Source organism: Dasypus novemcinctus, chromosome 4 (genome assembly GCF_030445035.2).
Source record: "Dasypus novemcinctus isolate mDasNov1 chromosome 4, mDasNov1.1.hap2, whole genome shotgun sequence".
Lineage (NCBI taxonomy): Eukaryota > Metazoa > Chordata > Mammalia > Cingulata > Dasypodidae > Dasypus > Dasypus novemcinctus.
The window spans coordinates 85,134,723-85,152,712 of record NC_080676.1 but is presented as its reverse complement, the minus strand read 5'-3'; the positions used below and the strand labels follow the sequence as shown (position 1 = coordinate 85,152,712).

At 38.4% G+C, this 17,990-nt stretch overlaps 1 protein-coding gene across 6 annotated transcripts in view; it reads right to left on the bottom strand.

The window, feature by feature from the left end:
- Window positions 1-17,990, bottom strand: part of LSAMP (limbic system associated membrane protein) — a 1,652,779-nt gene that overhangs the window by 233,673 nt on the left and 1,401,116 nt on the right. The gene's annotated exons all lie outside the window — the stretch shown is intronic.

The following is a 17,990-nucleotide window of genomic DNA, read 5'->3' as shown; positions in this document are numbered from 1 at the left end:
ACTACTGTGGGCTATAAAAAATTTTCATAAATAAGCAAATAATAGACTTTCAAATTATGATGTGCTCAATAGCTCAGTGGGGAAGAAAAGAGTAGCAATAGCTATAGTGCCCACTATTTGACCTGCAGTGATGAGGGTAGTTTTCCTTAAGAATCTGTATTTGAACTGAGGTTTTCCTGATGGGAAGGATGCAGTGGTATGTATGAATGGGGGAAAGAGTCCTATGCACAGGAGTACAGCAATTGCAAAGGCACTGAGTTAGGAAGAAGCCTGGTAAAACTTGAGGTTAGAAAGTAGGGAAGTATGACTAGAGCACAGTTTCTCAATAGTGGCAATACTGACATTTTGAGCTGAACAATACTTTGTTGTGTGGGGCTGTCCTGTGCATTGTAGGAGTACAGCAGAATCCTAGTAGCTATCCACTAGATGCTGGTAGAATCCACCAAGTTATGACAATCAAAAATATCTCTGGACATTGCCATATGTTCCCTGGGGGCAAAATCACCCCTGTTGAGAACCACTGAGGTACAGCAGAGACAGGGACAATGGTAGGAGAGGAATGTAAAATAGAGAGTGGCTTAATCAAGTAGGATCATTATTGCTGGATTTTTCGAATAGATTCTGGAAGCCACCCGAAGATTTTAACTGCAGTGGGAGGAGTGATGTGATGTAATCTGATTAAGTTTTTTATAGGGCACTCATTCCTGTATGGAGAATAGATGGAGTGGGAAGTAGAAGCCTGGATACCAGTTGGCAGATTGCTGAAGTAGTCGAACAGAGAAATGATGGGACTTGGAATAGTGCTTAGCAAAGATGGTGAGAAAATGTTAGATTCAGAAAGTGTGTTGGAAGAAGCCCAGGCAGGACTAAGTGTGGTCAGGAAACCACACTTGGAGAAACAATGTTCTTGCCCCTTGCTACTCAAAATATTATCCACAGACCAGCAACATCTTCATCATCTGGGATCTTCTTAGATGCTGAACCCACACCCCAACAGACATGCAGAATCAGAATCTGCATTTTAACATGATCCCCAGGGCCACATGTGCTTAAATTTTGTGAAGTGCAGCTCTCTAAGTGTCTAATTTTGCATATGAGGAAACAGATACTTTGAGAAGAAGAGTGATTTGTCCAATGTCACACAATCAGTGACAGTCAGAACTAGAACCTTCCAGTTCTGCATCTCCTCTTTTGTGTCCTCTTTAGCAGCCTGCTTGGTAGGATAACATGTATCTCCTGTTAGAGTCCTTGCTTAGACAGAAATTGTATGTCTGTCCCTTAATTCTCATAGAATACGGAAATATCACCCATCAAAAAATAAAAGCTTGAAATTCCTCCAGGGAGGAAGACCCATGATATCGAAAAGCAGAAAAAAAATAATAATAATTATAAAAAGCAATTACCAAACTGCATTCCTGCTGCTAATACGGCTGGCATCTTTTCCCCACTCAGAGTGCTAACATTGAAAATATAAAACAAATCCCTTTAAAAGGGAGGCAGGTTTGGGTGTGGGGGTGATGATGAGGCTTTGAGATCAGCCTCTGATCAGAGCACTGTTCAGCTGTATATTCAGGGACAGGAATCTTCCGGAGCACAAGCAGCAGGGTTTGCAATTTGACAATGTTTCTTTTCCCTCTATGTCAAAAGAGATTTTGGAAAATTGAAGTTCATTCTGTATTTTCCTGGCCGTCATCATCCTCTTCTCTGGCTCTCCTAGTCTTGCTGCTTCCTCATCCCCCAAGGAAAAGGACCATTTGTCAAATTCTCTTCTCAAAACCTAGGGTGTAAAATAGCTACTGTCCTTTTTGGCAGCTCCTGCAGAGCTAATATGCTGTGCTTATCCCAATATGTGGGCCCCATCATATCATAAAATAGAGATCCTCATTTGGAAGTTGAACTTGAGGGGGAAAGAAGATAAGCAGAGTCATTCAAATCTTAAAGATGCCTTTCATTTGACAAGATACCCATTTCTCTACCTGGCCCTTGGGTGTGTGAGGGCAGCCCTACCTCCTTTGAAGCCTGGGAGCGATTTGGCGAACCACTTCTGCCAAAGGCTTCTTTAGATTTCCTGGAGTTAGCACGTTTATGGAGGGCAGATAAACCAACCACTGGATGAGCACAGTGGTTGGTGGGCAGGGAGACTGCCACAGGCTCACATGGGAAAAAGAATAAGGCTGAGTGCCTTTTTGGGGATAGATATGAAATCACTCCTCTCTGCAGGGGACTGGCCCCCGAAGCATGCAGCTTCTGTCATTGCACAGCTGTCGTCTGCCATTAGCAGGTTTCTGACAGGAATATGTGGAGTTACCCACCAGTGTTTCTCCCCAGCAACCAAAATTGGGCAGTGGTGCAGGTGTGCTTGTGTGTGTGTGTATGTTTTCTCATGTGACATGTGCGTGTGGTTGGAGAAAGGATGTGCATGTGTGTGTGTGTTGGGAAGAGACAGTAAAGAAAAATAAGAAATTAAAAAATGGATTTCTAACACTCAGATATTTACACAGTACAGCAGGAAAAGTAGGGTATGAGACAGTTAATTTTGTTATTAGGAATTTTATTATGATTTTTAGGTAAGTCATTTTACAGCTTTGATCTTCATTTCCCTCCTCCATCAAGTGAGAATAGCAGCAACCTGTGATTTACAGGCTATGTATTTAGTGTGAGGCCCTATGCTAGAGCCCAATGTGGGTACCATCCCACTTAATCCCCACAACAACCTCAGACAGGAACTCTACTTAGAGCAAGTAAGCAGATGAGAAAACTGAGGCAGATTTCCTCACCACCCCAGATAGGGAGTGATAGACCCAAGATGCCTCTCCAAGCTGAGTGATTTTAGAGTTGGCATACAGTGCCACTGTGCCTCCTCAAATAATAATGACCACCTCATTATAAACTTAATGAATAGCAGTTTCTAATTCTGGAGATTGAGGGCATCCTATCTGCTCACCAAATGAGACTCAAACAATGCAACAGCTTATCTACCCACCCCTGTAGCAGAGGTCACTGAAGGTGAGTTTTAGAATCAGCATTTTAAGAGTCACCCTTAAAAGTAACTATGAGATCTCCTTTATTTCCATGTCTTTTCTCTCTCTCCATGAAATTTCCTGGAAAATACCCCAAACAAGTAAATCTTAATTCTGAGACAGTTACGCAGTTTTCTCAAAGTTGTAGTTTAACAGACATAATCTAGGACACTATATCATAGTAAATGATGGTTTATCTAGTGACCATCACTTGGAAATATTACTATAAACAGATACTTCTATGCTTTAATGGTCCAATGGTAATTGCTGTTCAAAATGATAACCCTGAGGCAATGCAAGTTCCTAAAGTGCTTTGTGGGTCTTTAAAAGAAACAAAAAAGCTTTCTTTTGTATACTTTTTAGCATTACCATATAATATAATTCTTTGAGTATTAGTTAACAGTAAGAAAAAATACATTCCAATTTAAATGACAAGAGTGCCTCAATTTCCCATTATACCAAAACACATAATTCCGTAACAAATTTATGTTCCGTTCTTTTTCCCCCCAAAAGCTCAATGCAACTTTACATAACTGAGTGTCTGACTGTGAACTATTGTATTGGTTTCCTATTGCTATAACTGATTACCACAAACTTAGTGGTGTAAAATAATACAAATTTATTATTGCAGAGTTCCAGAAGTCAGAAATCTGAGATAGATCTCACTGAGCTAAAATCAAAGTGTTGTCACAGCTGAGTTCCCTCTGCAAGCTATCAGGGAAAATCTGTTTCCTTGCCTTTTCCCTGCATCTAGAGGTCACCTGCATTCTATGGTTTGTGGCTCCTTCCTCTATCTTTAAATCAGCAGCATAGCATCTTCAATTCTCTCTCTCGGACTATAATCCCAGCTTCCATTGTCACATCTCCTTCCTCACTCCACCCTTTCTGCCTCCCTCTTATAAGTACTCTTGAGCTACACTGAGCCTCCCCAAATAACAGATGAAAATCTCCCCATCTCAAGATTTGTGACTTAATCACATCTGCAAATATGTTTTTGTCATGAAAGGTAATATATTTACAGGCTCTGGGGATTAGACTGTAGATGTTTTTGGGGGACTTCTTTTCTGTCTACCACATTCTAAAGAGGTGACAATACCTCTTTAGATGTTGCTCTCCATCCCTTTTTTCTCTTTGACTTCAAAATTTTTAGAAGCAATACCCCTTTTTATGTATGATGGGCAGAGTGATCCTGAAATGAAAATTATGGAGTTCCCTGAGATTGAGAGAAGCAAGTTCACACTGAACCTCTGCTAATATTTGGCAGATTCTTGTCTTGCCCCTAGTCAAAGGCAGCAGGAAAGGGGTAAACCTGGCAATTTCCTACCCAACAGTGTGCACCTGCAGGCACTTATAGCCCCAAAAGGAGACTGTTTAGACTTCTCCTGTTTCTTTGGCCTCCTCTTGGGAAATTGACTTAGAGAACAGAACAACTTGGAGCTAGAGATAAAAGGAAGAGAGAAAATGATGGAGACTATTTTCCTGGTGCCAGAAAGTAGCAAACACAAGAGAAGAATAGGAAGGAGAAATGAGGAGGCAGAAATCCAGGCTAAAAGAAACTTCGGATGCTATCTGACAGGCCTTGGAATGTGCAGATTTGCCTGTTCTCCAGCCATGCCATGCACCCCACATCTCTCTGTATATTGCCAGAGCAAGAGGAATGCCTCTCTTGGACAAGACATTAAGACATATAAGTGCACTCAGAGAATGAAGGAAAGGCGTGTTGTTATATAGTAAGGTTATGAGAGAGATACTAGACTAGGGGTAGTGGAGGTGACAGCTCTGTGGGCAAAATGTCCAGACAGTAAGAAAGTACAGACAGGTCAAGCCAGGCTGGGCTTCTGTTTCTGAACCATAGACAATCATTCTCTATGCTGATCCCTCAGCTCACTTTGGCTGCTTGCCTCAGAATTCTATTGGATATTTCTCTTTTACCTCAAATTTGGGTGTTTCATAATCCTTGCTATTTAAGCCATTAGGTTTTAAGTAGGACACCTGACAGATCTATTATAAGTACTGTTTGAAGGCGCAAGATCCATCATTTCACTATATTCAAACCTGGTTAAGACATGGAGAAATTCTCCCTATAACTGAAGCACCAGGGTGAAGGAAAGATGCAACTGTGTCATTATTAAGCATGTCATGGTTCTTTTTGCAAGCATGGCCACTTGTGGATTGGTGCCTTTGAACATAGACCATACATTTTTCCTTTAGAAATTTTAATAGGAACAACAGCAACTATCTTTATTGAGAGCTTCACAGGTTAGTTACTGTGGGAAGTGTTTCATGAATATTATCTCTTAATTCACAAAACAATAATAATGAGAAATATTAGCATCCCATTTTGTAGATCAATATGTGGCTGAGGGAAGTCACTTTATCATGTTCACACCATCAGAAGATCAAATCTAAAACTAATATCCACATTGGACAAGTACTTCTTAATTTTATCCTCTTACCCACAAAATGTATTTCCTCTGCTTATCTATAAAGAGCTATTTTAAAACTCAGAATTGTGTAATATATGAAAATCCCCCTCTGCTCAGATTGCTTGATGATGAAGGCAAGATCTGATTATACTTGTTTTGCATATGGCAATACTTGGAACTTACCTCACTTTGTCTTTCAAAAGTCATTAGGGTTTGTTCAACTTAAATTTCCCTATTCTCTCTTTTTTTCTTTCTTTGTGAAGATGTATTTTGATGGTGCAGATATCAAGCTAGATAGTTTGACTTATGTCACTGAGGAAAACTGCATTGTTCATGAACGTGAATAGGTCTCAAGAATGCAACTTTGTACCTTAGTACCCTATTTATGCAAACTGTGTTGCTATAGGCATGTCATCTAGGATCAAATTCTTAGTATCTGAGAAATCCCAAGGTATTGGGATATTTATTATAAAACCCTAAAATGTCCAATTGACATTCAGAATTACAAAGGAAGGTTCGGTGTGGTTCCAAATGGTTTATTTTCCAGTATGGACTGGAATGAAAACTCAGAGCCTCTTCTCTTTGAGGGTGAAAAATCAGGCCAATTCTAACAAAGCATACTTAACAATCCTAACAAAACTTCATAATTGAATATTCATCATTATAATGATAAAAGCAAAGCATTTTCATTAAGTTTAGTAATAAAAATAATATCAAGTTCATACAAAATTTTGGTGGGTTTCTTATGAACAGCCTACAGGGAGAAAAAACTAAACAGCATCATGTTTTCTTTTTTCATAGTAGGCATTTAGCATTCTCATGTGAAATGGTCAAAAGGCAATGTTGTATGTGATAGCCAGGTCCTGAGCCTCAACAGACTCCAGCACCTACAATCTGATTTATTGGACTTACCACACTCAGCTAAGATGGAGTTGAAGAAGGACAATCACCACACCATGGAGCCTAGAGTGATTACAACTGAAAATGGGAGGATGGCAGCCAGCATCCATGTGGAATCTGAGCCTCCTCTTGACATAGAGGTGCAATGGACACAACCAATCCAATGTCCACATAGAAGAGGTGGCATTGGATTGGGAAAAGTGGACATGGTGGACGATGGGTATGGGGAAGGGCAGGAAGAGATGAGAGGTGGGGGCGTATTTGGGACGTGGAGCTGCCCTGGATGGCGCCTCGGGGGTGATCACCGGACATCGTGGATCCTCACAGGGCCCACTGGATGGAATGGAGGAGAGTATGGGCCATGATGTGGACCATTGTCTATGAGGTGCAGAGGTGCCCAAAGATGTACTTACCAAATCCAATGGATGTGTCATGATGATGGGAACGAGTGTTGTTGGGGGGGGAGAGGGAGGGTGGGGGGGTGGGGTTGAATGGGACCTCACATATATATTTTTAATGTAATATTATTACAAAGTCAATAAAAAAAAAACGGAAAAAAAAATAAAATAAAAAATAAAAATATTCAGATAAAAAAAAAAAAAAAAAAAAGGCAATGTTGTATAGAACCTCTACTAATAGCTGGTATTTTGCTCTATACCTGATCAATGCACTAGTGTCCCTACGCAATGTTCTGTTACCACTTCTTGGTTCATAGGAGATTGCCTTAGAACTCTCTGGCTTAGTTTGGGAATGGGTTCTGAAGATTCTTGGAGTCACCCTTTGGTGACTGGCTAGTGATTCCTATAAAGTTAGAAATTATAAATTGAAAATTATACATTGAAAATGACTAGTCTGGTGTAGGCACTTCATCACTGACAATCAATGAAAGGAATGTAGTTATATTTGATGTTGGTGGTGGAAGTAGTAGTAATAGTAATGGCACTAGTGGTAGTAGATGTGGTGAGAAAGGACCTAAATAATCATTTAGGTTTCTCCAAATCTTATAGCTCTCACTCATAAAAGATACAACTCCCAAAGAAAGAGAACTAGCTCCCAATCGTCATGTTTCTGTGAACTTTAAAATTAGTTTGAACCCAAAAATGTACCATCTCAGACAGATGAGATAAAAAATGAAAGTTATGGATCTTTCAAAACAACTCAGTATATCTCCATAATAGATTTCAAAGTGAGTTCGGAGTTCATTCCAGAGGTTACACTTATGTAAGTCTCATTGATTGCCACAGTGAACAGTGCCTCAAATAATGGGCTCCTGAGGGCTCTAGAGATATCCAGAAACTAAAGATAGGGCAGACAGGTCAGGAATTAGGCACCCTGTCAGTGGGCTTTACTTTGGAATTTATGCTCCCTGGTATAACTGAGTTAGACTCATTTATAGGTTCTCTACACATGGCTCTTCTGCCACTTTTATTTAAACCTATAATTAGCACTAAACTTGATAAATATATGCCCCAGAGACTTAAATCTTTGGTCTGTCCATGTGCCAGTTGAGTCCTGAATTTCAGCAGAGTTGCCACACCTTCTCTCCATGTCATTGGATTCACCCAGGACAACTAACAAGAAGATGATGATGGACAGGGGCCATCCTAAGGAACAGAGAGTGTCTGCAACTACAAGTAAGATAGTTCCATCCACCAATCCCATGGAATCTAAGCTCCCTCAATTAGAGGCAGAGTAGGCATCACCATCCCCAAATCCTCAAGACTGGAGAATGAGCAATCGACTAAAATTGACATTATTATTCAACTATAGACTTATTATTATTATTCTAGCAATGGAAGAACTCTTATCACTGATATAAAGGCAGTGGACACCAGAGGTTTTGAGGGATGAGTGAGGGAAGAATAGGTATAATATGGGGGCATTTTTGGGACATTGGAGTTGTTCTGCCTGACATTGCAGTGATGGATACGGGCCATTTTACATTTTGTCATTACCTATAAAATTGTGCAGGACAGAGCATAAACTATAATGTAAACTGCAGTCCATGATTAGTGGCAATGTTCATCAATTGTAACTAATGTACCACACTAATAAAGAATGTTGTTAATGTGGGAAAGTGTGGGAGGGGGAGGGAGTGGGGCATACAGGAATCACATATTTTTTTATATAACGTTTATGTAATCTGAAGCTTCTTTAAAAATTAAAAAAATAAAATAATAAAAAAAAAAGGCCAGGTCAGAAGCAAGATGTCCTTATACCTGGCCATGGTAGCAACCCTTTATCCTTCCAGTCACCAATCACCCACCCTGACACAGCATGATAGGATAAGATTATAGGTAACTGCTGCTGCCAGACACTCCCTTGGCAGGGCCACACAGTTGACAAGGAACAGGTGTGAGACAAGATTCACAGATATTATCAAAGGCTTAGTAACTCTGCACACTAGCCTCAATGTAGTCCCTGATCTACTCTGACACACAGCAGCTGACTCAGCCTGCTGTGGAGAGCTTAAAGTACTTACATGTTCCTGGGGAATTATCTCCTCTAGCAACAATCAGTAACAGAAGTCCAAGGGTAGAAAGGTATAGCTACTCATACACACATAAAACAAATTTTCCTGTCAACCTGGCCTCAGCATGTTACAAGAATAACCCAACTGGATGCACTTTAGGTCCTGTACTTGTTCTTGATATTATAGCGAAGACACTCAGGGTTGGCTCTACAGACAGGACATCAAGACTTTAGAGTGGAAGCAAGTAATAGGATGGTAATGGCTGCATATATATTTTAAAAGAGGATTTAACTTCAGGACTTATCCAATCCTAAGTAAAACATGACAACAGGGTCATTGCAAGTCCATGACTCAGGAGTTCAGATACAGACAGAGGAACCAGGAGTTCAACTGGAGCAGACATGACAGTGACTTACAGTGACTTTTTTTTTTTTAACAAATGAGCATATTTTCTAAAAAACAAACAAACTAGCAATTGTTACAAGTGTAGCAAGCAGTTACCAAAATTAATTATTTTACTAGAAAATAAAAGATGTCTATCTCTGCTCTCATCTTAGAACCATAGGAACCCATCCCTCTTCTCCCCAGATAGATCCCAAAGTAAGCTAACTAAATTTCAGAGTTACTGAAAGAATTGCCTACCTCTTTGTCCATACCAAGTATGGCAGTTTGAAATTGTATGTACTCAAGAAAAACATGTTCTTAAACCTAATCAATTCTTGTGGATATGAATCCATTGCAAGTAGGACCTTTTGATGATGTTTCAAAAATTATGATGTGGCTCAAATCAGTCAGGATCATTCTTAATCCTATTACTGAAGTCCTTTAGAAGCTGAATGAATTCAGAGAGACAGAGAGAGAAAGCCATGGGAAGCAAGAAGAGAACATGGAAGAGAAAGGAGAGAATCTGCCATGTACATTACTCTGTGACAGCGGAGCCAAGGATCACTGGCCGCCAGCCCCAGAACGCCAGTCCTTTGGAAGAATATATTCCTTGAAGGTGCCTTGATTTGGACTTCTCCTAGCTTCAAAATGGTGAGATAATAAATTCCCACTGTTTTAGCCAACCCATTGCACTGGTATTTGCTTGAGCAGCTAAGGAAATTAAATCCTCAGTACCACGTGTTATATTTGGAATAACTTTTGCTCTAAAGTGAAATCATGGGGTAAATAATTTGTTGCAATTCAAATTCAAAGCAATTTTCCCATGACTTTTTTTTTTTTTAGTGGTGGGGGTATGAAAAACAAAATGCCCTACGGATTGCCCTATGCAGACTAATTTGCTGTGAGAAATTGTGATGACTATTTTCCCATCTGTCTTTCAAACCCCTCATTCCCTGATCTGGATCTATCTTGGCATAGCAAAAACAGCAGGAAGCCTCAGTGACCAGTCCCCCCAAAATAAAAAAGACTGATGTCATTCAAAGACTGACATTTCAGTTTTTATTACCAGAATACCTTGAAGAATTAGATCTGATTTGCATTGATATTTGCCAACTGAATTATTAAATTAAAGTGTTTTTTTTTTCTTTTTTCCTTCCCTTCACCAGGTCTTCAATCAACAGAGTCACAATTTAGCAATCATATGACTTTTATAGAGCCTCCTGGGATGTTGAATTGCTGACCAAATTGAAAAAAATACCTGATTTGATCCATAAAATGAGGGAAGGTGACACATAAAACACATAAAGAAATTGGCAAGGTATTTTTGTAAAGGAGTCTGCTTCTCACAAATGTTTCTTAAGTGGCAAGGGGTAATTTTATTGGCCTGTCTTTTGTGGACAGTGTGACCCCATTTGTGTTACCTATTGATATTTCTGTTTTACTAGAATGAATTGCAGCCTTGGTGTACTGGGAGACTTGCAAATGAATATGCCAAGAGAATGATGAGGATTTCAGAAATGTGTGCACATTTTAAGTGATATGTTAGCCTCAAACATCATTAGAATGTAGATGGAAAAAGACAAAATGGGAATTTCTGTGCAGTTGTTACTCCTAAAACTATTCATCCATAGTGACAGAAATTCTATCCAAAGAGATATAATAGTGCATTTATATATCAAATCGTTTTACACATACATACACTCAAACAAATAGGTCACTGAAACATTTCCTATTGATTTCTTATTATTGAACCAGAAAGAATCTCAAGCACTCCTCACTTGTGCTTGGTAAAAATAGCACAAAATTCTAACTATTTTGGAAAGATATGTTTTCTTTAGTACAGAGGTTCTCTAAGTTTAGCATACATCAGAATCACCTGGAGAGCTTGTTAAACTATGAAGTTTTGACTCTATGTTCAAAGGTCTGGGGTGGGTCAGATAATTTGAATTTCTAACAAGTTACCAGGTAATGCTAATGTTGCTGGTTTGTGGACCAGATCCTAAGTCTATGTAAGACTGTCCAGAGTCTCTAATTTTGTTACTTATTTTGGTCAAATGAAGTTCTTCATAATTTTGTGATTAGTTCTTTCTACTATCTAACCAAAATGACTATTGTAATTTAAGTCTATATTTTGCTTTGTGGAATCCAAGTTAAAAAAATAGCAATAGCAAACAGCACTTGAATAATGTTTTATCATTAATAAAACACTTTTACAAACATTATATCATTTAAGACAACACAGGAATCTTGGTGTGTGGGCAGGCATTATATTATTTATATTTTTACAGGTGAAAAATTGAGAGCTTAAAGGATTTACCCAAACCCTCCCAAAAATAAGTCATGGAGAGCAAGGACTTGAACCTGGGCTTTCTATCTCCAAATTTGGATTCTTTTTGCCAAATCATTCTTCTTCCCAATCTCTTGTATTTGTAGTGAGTTTTAAACTTTTCAAACTACTTTCATATTCATTATTGCATTTGATCTCCCAAGCAACATATTATTGTCTACATTTTTCAGATAAAGCCATTAAAATAAAATGATGAGAAAAGTGGCTACTGTCATTCAGACAGCATCTCTTTATACACTAGCTCACATTTTTCCTACAATATTTAGCAGCATCCTCTGATGTAGCAGGTAGAACATTAGATGCACTTTCTTTCAAGCAATAAATATGCAATGGCACAGCATTGTAACCCCCACACCTACCCTTACACCCATTTTCTACCTTTATTTTTGGTAGGAACACATTTGGAGGGGAGGAAGGTGGGGATGGAATGTAAAAGTGTGAGATGGTAGGAAAGTGGAAGTTCCTTAATTTCTATACTCCAACTACAAAAAAAAAGTTAGTATTATAGTACAAGGAAGGTTTTTTAAAAATTAATTTAGTGATACATAAAACATAATTAGTGTGCAACATTTTTACAATTGATGAACATATATTGATGCATTGCTACTACCCATGGTCTATAGTTTACCTTATGGTTTACACTTTGCACCACACAATTTTAAAGTTTTGACAAAATGTATCCATCATTGCAATGTAATGCAGAACAATTCCAGTCTCCCCAAAATGCCCCATTTTACACCTATTCTTCCCTTTCCCTCTCTTTAGAACCTCTGGTGACCACTGTCTTTGCATCAATGTTACAAGTTCTTCTATTACTAGAGTAATAATAATTTACTTTAGTCCATAGTTGCTTGCTTTCCCCCTTGTTTGTTCATTCCTTAATCTTGAGGATTTGGGGATGGTGATGTCCATTGCTTCTGACTGAGAGAGGGCTCAGAGCCCATGGGGTGGATGGGTGGAACTGGCTTGCTTGCATTTGTAGATAATCTCTGCTTTTTGCAATGGTGTTGTTCATCATCATCCTTTTGTTAGTTGTTCTAGGCACTAGGCACTGCCCATGTACTCTAGGGATTCTTGCCACCTTATGAGAGAATGTAGCAGGACTCCCTAGGATGGGAATTCAATATTCTTTAGGTTATTGTATGGGTTTCCACCCACTGAGACAATACCCTATGAGCATTTGAACACATTCATATTCCATAGAGTCATGCTCCAGGTGCACCCCTCCCCATACATCCCCCCACCATGGACACCCCGCACCAGTGATCCTCCCTTGCCACAGTTGTGACCCTACTGTAATCCAAAACCTTCCCCAAAACAAAGGAAAAACCCACAGTATTATATATGCAATATTACCCATACTCATATTTCACATGAGGTTTTGCTATGCTTTACAGTCCCATGTTACATATTTTAGCTTTCCTTTTAGTAATATAAGGATCTTAGACTTTCCCTTTCAATCAGTATCATAGCCATATATTAACATTGCCTGAATTTGAAACATATTACAAAGCTACAGTGGTCAAAACAGCATGGTATTGGCATAAAGATAGAAACATTGATCAGTGGAAAATAATTAAGAGCTTAGAAACAGACCCTCACTGCAACAGTCAAATCCCTCTCCTGCATCAATCAAGATGATTGTGGTTTTTTTTCCCCTTCAATTTGTTAATCTGGTGTATTACATTAATTGATTTTCTTGTGTTGAACCACACTTGCATACCAGGACTAAATCCCACACAATCATGGTGTATATTTCAGCCAATATGCTTTTGGGTTCTATTTGCAAGTATTTTGTTGAGAATTTTGTTTATTAGTGAGATGGTCTGCAATTTTATTTTCTTGGAGTATCTTTATCTGGCTTTGGTATTAGGGTGATGTTAGCATCATAAAATGTGTTGGGTAATTTTCCTTCCTCTTCAATTTTTGAAAGAGTTTAAATAGGATTGGTGTTAATTTTTCCTCAAAATTCTTGATAGAATTCTCCTTGAGGCCATCTGGTCCTGGAATTTTCTTTGTTGGGAGATTTTTGATGATTGATTCAATCTTTGCTTGTGACTGGTTTGTTGAGTTTCTGCATTTCTTGTATAGCCAATGTAGATTGTACGTTTCTAGGAATTTGTCGATTTCATCTAAGTTGTCTACTTTGTTGGCACACAGTTTCTCATAATATCCTCTTATGATCCTTCTTATTTCTGTGGGGTCAGTTGTAATGTGTCCCCTTTTATTTCTGATTTTATTTATTTGCATCTTCTCTCTCTTTTTCTTTCTTAGTTTAGCTAAAGGTTTGTCAAATTTATTGATCGTCTCAAAGAACTAGCATTTGGTTTTGTCAATTTTCTCTACTGGTTTTTTTGTTCTCAATTTCATTTACTTCTGCTCTAGTTTTAATTATTTCTTTCCTTCTTCTTGTTTTGGGATTGGTTTGCTGTTCTTTTCCTCGGTCTTCTAGATGTTCAGTTAGGTCTTTGATTTTAGCTCTTTGTTCTTTTTTAATATAGATTTAGGACTGTAAATTTCCCTCTCAGCGCTGCCTCCTCTCAATACATTGTGTTCTCATTTTCATTCACCTCAAGATATCTAATATTTTTCCTTATAATTTCTTCCTTGACACACTGATTGTTCAGGAGTATGTTGTTCAGCCTTTACTGAGACCTACTTTGTGATCCAACATGTGATCTATCCTGGAGAAAGGTCCATGAGCACTTGAGAATAATGCATAACTTACTGATTTGGGATGCAACTTTCTATACATTCTATATATGTATATCTGTTAGGTCTAGTTTGTTTGTCATATTGTTCTAGTTCTGTTTCCTTGTTGATCTTCTATCTTGTCATTTTATCTATTGATGTGAGTGGTGTGTTGAAGTCTCCAATTGTTACTGTAGAATGTCTATTTCTCCCTTCTGTTTTGCCAGAGTTTGTCTCATGTATTTTGGGGCACTGTGGTTAGTTGCATAGATATATATGACTGTTATTTCTTCCTGGTTGATTGTCCCGTTTTAAAATATGTAATGTCCTTCAGCATTTCCTGTAACTTTTTTGCATTTAATGTCTGTTTTGTCTGATATTAGTATAGCTACCCCTGCTCGTTTTTGGTTACTGTTGTGTGGAATACTTTTATTCAAACTTTCTCTTTCAACCAACATATATCCCTGGATCTAAAGTGAGTCTCTTGTAGATAGCATATGGATAGTTCATGTTTTGTTTTGTTTTTTTAAGTCCATTTTGTCAGTCTACATCTTTTGATTGGGGAATTGAATCCATTCACATTCAATGATGTTACTGTAAATGCAATATTTACTTTTACCATTTTATTCTTTGGCCTATACATGTTATATCTTGTTTTCATCTGTCATTTTACTTCTTTGGTTATCTTTTCTAACAGTCTTCCCTTCTACACTCTCCTCCAAGCCTCTCTCTTTTATCTCTTCCTTTTGGGTTGTAGGGCTCCCTTTAGTGCTTCCTGCAGAGCTGGTTTCATTTTTAAAAACTATCTTCATTTCTGTTTATTTATGAATATTTTAAACTCACCTTCATATTGAAGGACAATTTTGTTGGACAAAGAATTCTTGCCTAGCAATTTTTCTCTTTCATATATCATACCACTGTTCTTGCCTCCATGATTTTGGATGAGAAATACACACTAAGTCTTACTGGGCAACCCTTGTATGTTATGGTTTGCTTCTGCCTTGCTGCTTTCAGAATTTTCTTTTTATATTCAGCATTCAACATTCTGAGTACTATGTGTCTTGCAGTAGGTCTATTTGGATTTATTCTGATTGGTGTATGCTGTACTTCTTGGGCATGTAAATTTATTTCTTTCATGAGAGTTGGGATAATTTCCATACTCTTTCTGTCTCTTTTCTTTCTCCTTCTGGAATTCCCACAACATGTATGTTTTTGTGCTTTGTGTTATCATTCAACTTCTCTAAGCCCCTGCTCCATTTTTTTCCATTCTTTTCTCTCTCTGTTCTTCTCACTCTTCAATTTCAGCTGTTCTGTCTTCTACATCACTTATTCTTTCATCTATGATTGTGAGTTTGCTGTTGTATGCTTCTGATGTGTTTTTAATCTCAGCTATTGTGTCTTTCATTCCCATGAACTGTTATTTTTTATTCAGGTGTTCAAATTCTTCTTTGTGCTCACCCAGTGTCTTCTTGATGTCCGTATCTCTTTATCCAAATCATCTTTCAAAGCATTGATTTGATTTAGGAGATTTGTATAAAACTTGTAGATTAGTTGTCTCTAATCCTGTGTCTCATGTGGGGTTTTGATATGTTCCTTTATTTGAGCCATTTCTTCATTTTTCTTAGTATGATTTTTTGTTTTTTTTGTTGATGTCTATGTATATGATTATGATGGTGAGTTTACTGTGATGCTCACTTTCTGTCTCTTACAAAGTGATTTAGTGGCAGGAGGTCTGATGTTACTGTTCTTCCTGGATTCTAACTCTTTAGAATTGTCCCTGTTTTGTTATTCAAATCCAGGCCATGGACCCAGTAATGGTTTGCAGACCAGCTTTCTAGAGACTTGGGGAGGTGGCTGTAAAGGCCTGAAAAAAAAGCTCTATTTCCTTGATCTGCCAGTAGATATTGATCCTTGTCACATCTCTCAGCTCAAACCCTGGTAGGAATGTGTTCTCTGTAAACATGACAGGAACAGTGTGACAGAGGATCCCGCCTCAGGGCTATTCAGAGCTTTGCAAGTCAAACTTTCTCAGAAATGGTTCTCCCTTTGCCAGCAGGCTGGTGCCTTTCCAGCATAGGAAATAACTCCACTCCCCTATGAATCTTCAACAACCAGTTCTGGTTGGTAGGGAGGGTGTTTGAGAGGGTTGGTTCTCCTTATTCTCCTGCAGGTTCACAGGGCAAACAACGGTGCAGCCCCACCCAGCTTGGAAGGGCTCATGGCAAACAGCAAACCAAATTTATCGGACAAAAGTTGAATCAACCTTAGACTGCATTCCTCTCTCTCCTCTTTCCTAGAGAAGGTCCCTTCTGTCTGTAGTCACCTGCCAGAAGCCAGAGGACTCAAAGCTGTCTGCTCCAAGGCCAGTAGCTGCAACTGCCTCTTATACTCACAGGCTTTTCCCATAGAGTGTCTTTTTCTTTGTCTTTGCCTCCCTTCCCCTGGTTTCCTAAACTCTAGAATATTTTTCCTGGCAGTTTCTGCCTGTCCTTTAGTTATTTTTCTGGGAGAAAAACGAGTCTTGCTTCTCTCGAATCCTCCATTTTCCCAGAAGTTTTCCACTGTGAAGACTCTTGACTCAGGGTTTCTCAAAGTTTAATGTGCATAAATACCATCTGAGGATCTTGTTGTAATGCAGATTCTGATTCAGTGGGTCTGGGGTGGGGCCCATTATTCTGGATTTATTAAAAGCTCTGAGGTGATTCCAATTCTTTTAGGATGGAGGTAGGAGGCAACCTTAACACACAAGAATCTAGCCTATTTTTGAAAACCTTAATTATTTACAGCATGCTCTGAACCATCTTTGAATACCTTCAGTGGATCAGAGAAATTAAAATACAAACACTATAACAATATTTGGTGAATACAAGGTACATTATGGGATTATACTAGATCTTTCTCTGTGCTAAGCTATTTCTACATCTCAGTATATTCTGATTTGCTTTTTCCTCAGTATCCTGGATGATACTCATGTTGTCATCCACGAACCAGCAGAGCCAGCATTACCTAGGTGCTGGTTAGAAATACAGAATCTCAGGCTCTACCCAAAGAACTACTGAATGGGAAACTGCATTTTAACAAGATTTTCAAACAAATTAAAGTTGGAGAATATAGTGCCTTAGATCTCTTTTTACACTCTTGTGCTTAACGCGTCTTCTTTCTGCTTATCTGGCTGATCATCTGACTCACTAGGAAGCTTTAAACATAGAATCTCAGAATTCACAAGAGATATAATATGTGTGAGATAAGCCAGGAAATCTGTATTTTTAAAAGCCTTTGCTTGTAGTTCAAGCACTTCTGATGATCAGCCAGATTTGGAACCCACTGGACTATATAATAGTGGTCATGAAAGTTATACCCTACAACCAGATGGATGTTTTATAGTGAATTAAAGGAAGTATTATAAAACATATGGCTCTGCAGTGGGTATTACTCTTTTGGATTGATTCAATCTGTGCCAAAGCGAGGGTGGGCCTAAACCACCCCACCACTAACCCCATCTCCAGACTATAGCACAATGACATGAGAATGCTCAGAGCTTTGCCTCCACACATACTAAAAATAATTAAATTAAATTAAAAAGCATTTTCCAGATACAAAAACCTGCAATAGACATTTTATAGGGTGTGCTAAGGAAACAAAACATCATCGTATATTAGAGATATATATGATTCAGTAAAGGAAAACTAAAGTTTATGAAAACTGTTCTTGAAGTCTAACCTTCAAGCAGTTTCTAACAGTGTGGTATT